The sequence below is a fragment of the Rhea americana genome, unplaced genomic scaffold (genome assembly GCF_003343005.1).
Source record: "Rhea americana isolate MKP2758 unplaced genomic scaffold, rheAme1 scaffold_5, whole genome shotgun sequence".
Lineage (NCBI taxonomy): Eukaryota > Metazoa > Chordata > Aves > Rheiformes > Rheidae > Rhea > Rhea americana.
Genome location: NW_028186645.1, coordinates 8,355,399 through 8,366,054, shown reverse-complemented (window position 1 = coordinate 8,366,054; position 10,656 = coordinate 8,355,399). Strand labels below are relative to the sequence as shown.

Here is a 10,656-nt window from a genome sequence, read left to right as displayed (position 1 = left end):
TTTACTAATATATAACAATAAGCCTTTACTAATAAARACAATTTAGACTGTTCTTTTTCTTGTCTTTAGAAACAGGACATCAAGTAATAGTTTCTGTTCTTATCCACAAAGTGAAAACATGTCTTTAATAAGAATATGTTGGAACTAAAATGCTTCTTTCTCTATCAGTTTTCTTTTGGGTCATATTCTTTCTATGAGCAAGGTCAGTGACAGCTACCAGACTGTGCAAGACCRCTCTTTTCCTCAGGAGGGTTTTAAATTATAACTTACCTTATCTGTTTTTAAAGTACAAGTAGAAACTGATCTATAGTTTCTGCTTGTGGGCTCTTGTGGCCTTAGAGGTGTCATAGAAATGAGGCTATTAGCAAGAGTCACCAAGAGCTTGTCTACAGGGGACTCTGAAAAAAAGAGGCAGTATTTCATCCAAAGACAAACTGTACAAAGGCAGAATGCCTGTAATTAACAACCTAATTAAGATAAAGCTGTAATGGCAGGTCATTGCCCCAAGTCAAAGAGCAAGCATTAGGACATCTTTGGCTTCCTGAATTCCTCCTCCAGCCTAAGGGCTTAGCGAGGGTGAGGAGCAGGCAAGGGAGGAGTCTTCAGCACAAGTCCAGACTACAGCCCATACTCATACCTTTGAACCCACAGTAAGGTGTTTTACCAAATTTGCCTTTGCATCCCCCATCAAAACAATATGACCTGTGTCAGCAAAAAAACCTTACATAAAATATCACCTCCTATGGGACTGAAGGGGAAGAAGAGTAATGACAGAAGTCTAAAACTGTCATGCCAAGTTATCATCCAACCAAAGCCATGCTTAGATAGAAAGGAACTAGCTAGGTGTATGGTGGAACGGAGAACAGTTTGGTAGACAGATATTAGGAAGCAGTCAAGAAGTGATGCGGAAAGGGAAAAAGAAGCCTCTGGTTTTGTCCACATTCAGCATTTTGAAGCCATCTTCCCTGGTGCCCCATCCCTCATTCATTAGTAGCAATGATAGTTAACGTGAAAAGTTTGTGTGTGCTTGTATTGTAGGTTTAGTTGGTAGGGGAAATGAGTAACTTTTTTTGCCCACTGTGCCGTGTACCTAATAAATGTCAAGGTGATAGAGAGATCCAGTGATACCACTCTTGAGGCTTCATTAGGGATGACTCGCAGATCAGAAATATGCTAAGAGTGGTTGTGTGCCTGACCTCTGACTTCAGCAGAGTCACCAGCCATTCCTCTACAGCCCTCACCACTCTTCGTCCACCCAGCCTCGGCTGCCTGCTGTGACTGACTACAGTCTGAATTAATTCTTCCATCAACTTCTGAGCTCTGATCTACTTGTTACAAAACTGCGTGGTCCTGGCTTTGGGGCAATTTGTGCAGAGCAAGCTACACTACAGTTTAATTTGAAAATATAAACTATGTGTATTAGGACTTTAATTATAATAACTTCAAGGACAGTGTTTTGAATAGCTCTTCTGAACTTACTAGTTGACCAGCTTTTTAAAGTTTAATAGTTAATAATTTTATTGTCACAGATGATAATTTGGAATGCAGCTAACAATCAGTGTAATTATATCCTTCACTAATTTTTCTGCAGCTAAATCTTCTCAAGATAATAGCTCTGATCAGCCTTAGCATTAGTTGACATGGCACATCATTGTTACCGTGTTTTGGAAACCTCAGAAAATAGCAAAATCTTGTTTGGGTAAACAGCTCCCAGCCTCTGTAAAGTTTTCTTTTCCCTATTTTCTTGCCATTGCTCTTTGCCACCACAAAACTGTTTGGTGCTAACTCTAACACATTTATCAAAAACCTCTGCATGCTTCTTTCAGGGTAGAAATGGAAAGTACTGAGCAGTATGAGAAAACACCCTGTTAAGACATATCAAAAAAATGACCTAATTTCACCTTGTAGGAGCAGAAYAGGGAGGCAAAGAAAGGATTTGAGGGCCAGTTTGTTTTTGGATACTCAGATAAAAAAATACAGAAAGTTGAGAGGCAATAGCCGGCAAGGAAGGAATGGCTGTACCTCGGAAGGTAATGAATACTAATTAAAAATCATAAAATGATCTTGCTTTACTTACAAGAAATATCTCAGAAATCCAGGGTATGTGATGATCAAAAGATGAGCACTTCAACAGCAGAATTTAGTAACCTTTCCATTCAGACGTTCCAGGCTAAAAGTCAAGCATGACTTAAAGGCAGAACGTATGGGGTATAGTTCCTAACCTACTCTTGCATTTCACCAATTTAACGTTAATACATTAAATAATTAATTAATTCTTTCTATTCATACAATGTTTACACATGGCCTGATGATCTCGTAATTACAGAGTCAGATGCTGAAATCCTTACTCAGTATCTAGCCAACACTTTCTCAGACCGAAGCCAGTGGGAGGTTTGAATTAGATTTAAGTAAAATACTGACTAAGGATGCTAGAATTTGGCTCTGCCACAGAGCACTAGCTAAGCTGAACTGATTCTGCTTTCATTTGCAGAAAATACACTGAAGCAGGAGGCACGGCTAAATGAAGCAGGTCTCAAAATCTGATAACTCTGTTTCTAATGAACACCCATCAGACTTTAATTTTACCTACTCAGTTACATGCTTTTATTTCAATTACCACCAAATAAGAGGTGCTGGGATCATTTTATCCTTTTGACTTAAGCAAATATGCCACATATTGATGAGCCACAAATATGATGAGACAAAAGAAGACAGATGTCAGCATAATCTCATTTTAGAATTTTATTTTCTACTTAAACTCTGTAAACCTTGGTGAGCAACTATATTTACAAGTTTGATTACTGTTGGTAACAGGAGAATATAGTGGATTTTTCAGGAAGGTGTATTAAGCAGCAGCCCTGGTAAATCATTTAGCAGAGCATGAAGGATTAAGCAAACTACTCTGACTGAATACACATCGTCTGCAAATCCAATGTTTATAGAGGTCTCTGTATTGCCCAGACCTTTAGCAAACTATTTTTAGCGGCTAATTGTCCAGCCGCATTACATCTTCACCTAGATATTTTTTCTTAGCCAAAAGGAAGTTGAACCCCCTGTGGAAGCAGAAAGGCCAAGCTGAATATTAAATGACACTAGAAGTGCTGGAACAGTAGGATGTAAATGTTTTCCAAAAAAAAGGGGGGAGAAATGGAAAAATCATTTTTAAGGAAGCATTTTTTTTAAAAAAGACTGAACTTGTCTGTGATAATGTGCTGAAAAAGCCCCTCTAGTAGCTTCTGTGATGGCACAAAGGAACAAAGAGACATAAATTAGAGACCGGCTTTTAAAAAGCAGGTTAGAACTGTAAGAGATAAATGCAAGCGAAGGGTCGAAGCAGCACGGACTCAAGAGAGCAAGGACGGGTGCAACGCAGCGTCTCTGAGGGCTGGATGGTCTACGGGCTCCTGTCAGCGGTGGGGTAGGCGTATTAGGCTTGCCTGAACTGGCCTGACATTTCCTCAGATGTGTTTATCAACTGTGTTTGAGGGCAGCCGGCCCCCGGCATTTTGCAGCTCCAAGGGGAGGAGCAGGAACTGATTCCTCGTGGTTGATGCCGCCGCGCTCGGACGCCGTCACCGGTCCCTCTCGGCAGCCGCACAGAGGCTTCCTCCCATTGCCCGAGCACAGCTGGCGCACAGCTGGGCTGCACTACAGGGGGCTATAGGCAGTAACAGCCCAAGTCCACCGCAGGCACCTGCAATGCTCAAGCAGTCTGCTTTGCCCTCAGCTGACTGGAGAATTCAGCAGACGTGCCATCATGCCAAGCAAGATACGCAGAATGGCGCAGAGAGATGAAAATCACAGCGAAGGCCAGATATTAAAAAACCTCTAATTCTTGTGACAAGGTTTTATCTGCACATTTTCTATCAGATTCAGACTCAGCCCTGTGCTACGAATTTCTTCTCTGCCACTCAGCACTGGGAATGTAGGTTATCTGTGTTAGCACTTCAATTATAATAACCTCACAGGCAATGTTTTGAAAAGCTTCACTGAACTAATTGGCTGACTGASATTTTTAAGCTAAACAAGCAGCAGCGGTGTTGCAGTGTATCACAGCTAGCTCGCTGTGTCAAGTAACATCTCAATCGCCGGGCGAGCTCAGGTCTCCAGCTCTCTGTCAGCCCCTAACTCCTTTATCAGCCACAGGAGCTGCATTTTGGGGAGCTCTCTGGCTCAGACCTAGAACAAGCAAATTGGTTCACCAAAYGGGGAAACACAAGCCCAGAAAGACCAGCACTGACTCATGTGCTGCTCACTGGACTCCATGAATTCAAGCTTCCAAAAAGCAGCCTTAAAGTCCAGTAACGGTGAAGCGTGAAAGGCTCRTTTCGGGTTGTAAACCCAAACAGCACCCTGGCTGCGGCTATAAAAGCCAGCCTGTGGTGCTGGACACTGACTCCAGCTCCTGACCTCCAGGCTACAGCATTTTTCCAGCTATTGGTAACTAATCTATAAAAGTTAAAGCTCGGTCTGGTATTTCCACACTTTAAGGAATYATGTCATTGATGGCAGCACATACATTGCCACAGAGCCTTTGAGACATGGTCCTACTTTTGCGGAGCGGGGGGGAAGCAGACAGATGTTTCTGCTCCCAGAAGGCAGAACAGGCAGTAAATATGCACTGATAAAGCCAGCACCTTGTGGAACTGTTTGCAGGGGGGCAACAAGGTTATTTGAGAACAGTCTTAACCATTCATTTCAATTCTGTTTTCACTGTTGTGGTGGTACAGGATATAAAGAGTTTGTAGAACTCTAGTTATTAAGTTGTTAATTATGGCATCTGAAWTAACATTTTTTAAAATAAAACCAGCCTGGCTAGTTCAAACAGTCTAGTGAACTCCCATGGCCCATCTTTGCAAGGTGGGGTTGATGCTCTGATGGCACGCAAGTATCTGATTTCCCCGGACGTCCGCTGCACATGCACCAAGACAGTCATTTTGAAAGTTTTATGCTGAATACTGGCTGCTATTATTCACTGAAAGAAGGCCTAAATGCACCAGCATTTCTATCAGCCTCTTGGAAGAATAGATCTGCAGAGCTCAGGAAATTCATTAAATACAAGGAAAAAATATGAAAATCACAGAAAAAAAACTTCTGTTCAAAAGAGCAGCAGAGAGCTTTCTCCCACCTCTGCTTAGTAGCCTACTAATTGGTTTGTTACCAAAGGCAGGGCTCCCTCTGCACCAGAGGTCAGACTTCTTTCTGATTCGCTATAACATTAACATATAACATTTACAAGTTTAATTAAGTAATGATYGAAAAGCAGTGAGCAAACTATATTACCAGTCACACTCAGAATAACAGCTGGATGCACATCCTATTGTTTCTTTGTAAACCTAGGATTTGAAAAATATCCATATTGAAGTTCATCTGTTTTACCTCTAACCAAAGCCCACTTCTACAAATACTCTTAATGTAGTCATTATTGGGGCCTTTTTTCATCTAGCTTCTAGAATAAAACAAGTTATGAGTAGTAACCGTGATGTAAGCACCTCGCTGCAGATTAAACATGCAAATACCAAATTCTTACACCAAGTAATTCTGAAATGACAAGTCCAAACAAAATGTGATCCTYATATTACCCAATGCATAAAAGTTATAAACAGCTATAAGCAATTTCTAATCCACAGGGAAGGTCTCTCATGTATTATACTCCAGGGACTTAATYTGAAGCTTCCTCTAATTATTTAGAAAACTGATACGTTGCTTTCAATGCAAATTATGYATAGAAATGCTATATCCTTGTCTTGCTGAAGCCTCTGTGGAAGGATAGAGTCCTGTTTAAGTTACAGTCTTTTTATCGCAGATCACAACGGTATTGYTCTTTAATACTGTGTTTTATCAGTCTAAGAAAATATTAGCCCATTAATAGTGACAGCTGTCTCTGTACAGCTGCTATGCGAAGTGAGAAATACTCATTTTCTTGGTTTCGCTCTTTATTATTTTACCATTATGAAGAACTTTTTCTAAGGATTAAAATTCTTGCAGTGGCAATATGATTAGCAACACCATGGCTTTGAAGGGAATGAGCAGACATATTCCCAATCTTTTTTCAGGGGGGAAAGTATTGTGATTTGAGACTGCTTGCATGTACCAGCCACCACRGTTATTAGCTAGTCTCATGCATACAGCACGGGGACTGCAAGTAAGAGCATTCTTGTCCAAAAATAGCCTGTAACTTGGTGACCAAAAGGAACAAATCCTTTATTTATCCTCAGAAGGAATCAATGTGCTTTACATGTGAGAAGTCTATGCACAAGGTCTCTCTCAGAGAAAATCAGAGATAGGCAGACAGGCAGTCACGTACACACAGCATTAGTTAGCTTTCCGTTTACCTCAATGTCAGCAAAGCAGCTTCTCGCACTTGAATAGATTGATACWTAGGCGATAGCCTTATTTTATAGTAAAGGTTCTCAATTTACAGTCTCCTGATTAATTTATGCTCATATCAAGATAAGCTTTGCAGTTCTCTGAACCATGTCTTTTTTATAGGGCTGATTATTTTGCCCGTAGGTTCGACCAGAAAGCACAGCAAGGAGCCTGGGAAACTGCCTGGGAGCTTGTACTTCTGGGTCTGCCCTGGCCAACTCCACCCCGTCATCAGACGACTGTGCACCGGCTGACCTCTGGTAATTGGGTACTGGCTTTTACTCCCCGGTTTCTGCACAGCTTACCCTTCTTTCACAGGAGAAGCGGGCAGGCTTGGCAATCTCGACTGGAAGAGGTAGGGGACCAGGCAAGTCTAAAGACCAGACCCAGAGGAGCAGCAAGAAAGTGAACAGTGCTTCATCCTTTCTAAACTCAAGCTCTCTTGCTCTTTTTCATTCATTCACAAATCATAATAAACCACCCAAATCATGGTTTATCCTTGGCAACACTTCTCTACTGGGAAACCTGTAGACAGAAGATACAGATATTAAAATATACACAAGGTTGGGATCACATATTTCACAGATGGTTAAATATATTGGGGAGCTACGAGAAGACATTTCTGTCTGCTTTCCTAGGAGGAAGATAGCTTTGTCATGTGCAAGGAATTTCTTATTACTTTCRTAACCAGAAGAACAGAATTAAAAGGGCACTGTCTGACTAAAAACAGTATCTTTAGAAAACAAACAGATTTTTTCTGTCGCTAGTGTTATTAAGATCTGAGTTAATTAAGAGTAAACATTTTCATTATTCATTGAAGACCTTCTTTATTGCTGCATTCATGACAAGTGGAGAAAAAAAATGCCATTAATTTCAATTTTCGGACTTACCTCATTGGCAGAAATCTGCAGTCACTGAGCTTTGAATGTTTAGGAACAAGGCCTGAAACACAAGTCAGGACTTCTTTGGTTCTTTTCTGCTTAAGCCAATGGAAACATTCTCTATTCATCTTAGATTTTAGAAGTGCATGGAGTTTGGTGGAAGGGAGGTTATCTGATTTGTTTTTTACAAGTGCATGACGATTTGGCACTACCTGTACAATAGTAAAGCATGTGTAATATTGAAAGAGTATATATTTCATTTTTCTTTCTCTGATGCCTCTGATGGCTAAATCAGTTTCACAGTCATTGACTTTGATTCCCAGTGTCAGAAATTATATCACACTACAATAAACCAGGCTTTGGTATATCAATTTCTGTTASATATCTGGAAAGAAAAATCAGTATACTTGTCAAGCAAATAGACTCTCCGTGTGTAAGGCCTCCTACTGTTGAACTGAGCAGGATGGGTATAAATTTCYTGGGAAAAGCATAACAAGGAGACAGATCTCCCAGATGAACGCCGAATATCTTGCAGTCATGGTAGACATCTGCCTTTGCAGATACTGCGGTAGTTCTCAGGAGTAATTCTCTGCTAGCAGTCCAAAACGAAAACATCGACTGTCAGCACCATCAGGTGCAGCACCCTTTGCACTGCTCAGAGAAACAACCCACACAGACATTTTCTAATCGTGGCACCACGGACTGTGTCACCAGACCCAGTGAAGGTCACCTCAGCCTTCCAGAGCAAAGCTCTGACACGTTCCTCACCTGCAGTAAAAATTGCTGTTATGGATATAGCTTATGTACGGATATAGCAGGCAACAGAGCGCAGGGACCTTTGACTACGTCACTTGTAGAGGACAGAAGAGATTTTTTTTGGTCAGGGGCCAYGGTGGGCAACCAGCCGCAGCCTGGGGCGCCGTGCCGCCACGCTTGCCGCGGGGCCAAGTCCCTGCCGGTTTGCGTGGGCTCAGCCAGAATAGCGAGTCGCTCGCTCTGCCGCGTATAACCCGGCAGCAGAATGACCGTAAAACACTGCTCTTTTAATCGAGTTTCTGAAGCRAAGCAACATCGGCACTCCCTCGTCCCTTCGCTCGCCCTTGCTTCGCCTGCTCGTGGTTCGCTGCAAGGGATCCAGCCCGTTTTGGCCCCGTTTTCCAGGCGCGCTGCGAAGCAGCGTCCCCAAAGCGCCCCGGCTCCCTGCGCGGCTACGGGCCAGAGTAGACGTCTTTGAACACAGCCCCAACCACTCTGCCTAAGCTTAGGCACCGACGTTGGACGAGCAGGCTCTCCCTCTGGAGGCTTTCAAGAGCATCTACCACTCTGCCCTGATTATATAACAACACATGACGTACAGGGAAAAAAAGAAAAAAAAAAGGAAAAAAGAGGATTCATTTAGTAGATGCCTAAAATGGAAGCATAATTTAAATGCTAACATTAGGTGGCTTAGCTCCCACTCACGCTTCCAAACCCCTACGAAGGCACTTGTGTCAACCCGCCAGCGTTTCAGAAAAGGCTCCGTGGTAGCTTACTGAGAGATAGCTACAACAAACAGGGACAGACAGACCCTACTCCTACCAAATGGACTGGACGTGCGGGGCGCAGCAGTCAAGCGTTACGCRTACGAGCCTTTCCTCCACGGTTAAAGCGTCACAGTCCCGCCACCGGTCAGGCACTGATCACGCTGCAGCACGCCAGGCCCTTGGTGCAGGGGCAGCTTCTGCCTATTTCAGTTAGGTTATCAGTTATGTTTAGACCACACAAATTACACAGCCTTTTATTAGCACAAGCTTGAGTGCTTGCTAAGGCAGTCTGTGCAAGCGGCGCACCGGAGATCTGCCTGGGCTCTGCTGAGGCACAGCAAAACCCAGCTCCCCGTCCACATCAGGCCTGGAGCCACATTGTGCCAAGGCTTTGGCCAGTCCCCGGGGAAAACAGAGCCTCTCACAAGACAGCTTTTGTCCCCACCTCCGAGGACCTGCTTCAAGGACTTTGGGATGACCACCGAACCATGGAGGACTTGGTTTATTTTGTTAGTCAACTGATAACACTGAGATTAGGACAAAGCGCTATTTCCCTGGACAAGACAGGCAGCCAATACTATGAACAAATTCCAAGCAAACTGTATAATAACCCYGAAATGCAGCAAATTCAAGGGCTCTTAGGACTCATTGGGCCTCATGGTATAGCATGTGTCCTGCCCTAAGGAAAAACCGCCACGTCCATCCCCTCGCAGCAATGTCATCAYAGCTTCGATCTGCTCTCAGCGGAGAAGGGATGCTGGACAGAAGCTGTCGTGCCGCGTGCCGGCCGGAGGGGTTCAGTGCTGTCTGCAGCGCCCCACCGCAGACACACCAAGCCACAGCCTCCACCATTTGCGTGTGTTTTCAGTAACTATGCCATGGTTCGAAACCTTGCAACACGTGTGCTGTACGTGTTGGCCCTTCCCCTTGCCAAAACGTAGRTATAAATTCTCCTGCTTGATGTTGGTAATGATGACTGATGTGATGTTTGCAATGCTAGACACTGCATGCCTTGCTCATAGGTTTTTTCCTTAAAAAAATTAATGCATATCTTTAAAGTGTGGTGCTCAAGAGGATTTGTGCTGAGCTGAGTTTTTTGGCTCTTTCTATAACCCAGAAGCAAAAATAAATAAATAAATAAATAAATAAATAAAATAAAAGAGCAGGCCAAAGAATTATTAGACATTCTCTGTCCAGCCTCCGGCACTGAAATAAAACCAACAGCTCTGCTTCCCTGATAAGCTGTGAAGAGTCAGATAATCCTGACCAGTTTATTTGCCACTCAGGGGCAATTTGTTCCTTTTAAACCCCTTAACAGMATTTTGCCAAAGCACCCATTGGGGGAACTGTGATGTGAGCTGCACAAGTATTCATTTGGCTGTGCCCACGCTGCTTTCAAAAGGGTGTTGAAGCGTGTTGGTCCCCCTRCACGCTGCCGGTGCACCACGAAGCCACATGTTAGTTAGGTAAGCAGCCTCCCCGTTAACCCTCGGATTTTATCAAAACGGCTTCCTGAATGCTTCTCTTAATAACAAAATCCACGAAGTCTGCACGAAAGCTCTGTGAGCATGAATAAAACACCCGAAACTACCACTAGCCCCAAAATTACGCTCATTGCCGTGCTCCAAGCGGTTCAATGAGAGATAAGCGATTAAAAGGACACAAAGGCCCCAGCGAGGATCGAACTCGCGACCCCTGGTTTACAAGACCAGTGCTCTAACCACTGAGCTATGGAGCCGCCGCTACCAGCAGTCGCGAGAGCTCCCTAAGCCGCCGCGCCCGGCCCAGGCCTGGGCCCGCCCCCGCCRCCGGGGCCTCCCGCCGCCCTCGGGAGCGTCGCGGCCGCCCCCGCCGCCCCGCTCAGGCTGCAGCGGGAAGCGGCT

The 10,656-nt window shown here is 43.9% G+C and overlaps 1 non-coding gene across 1 annotated transcript; it reads right to left on the bottom strand.

Moving 5' to 3' along the window:
- Positions 1 to 10,438: 10,438 nt before the first annotated feature.
- On the bottom strand, positions 10,439 to 10,511 carry TRNAT-UGU (transfer RNA threonine (anticodon UGU)). The gene has a single exon. It is a non-coding gene; the product is annotated as a tRNA-Thr (tRNA).
- Between the last annotated feature and the right edge of the window lie 145 nt (positions 10,512 to 10,656).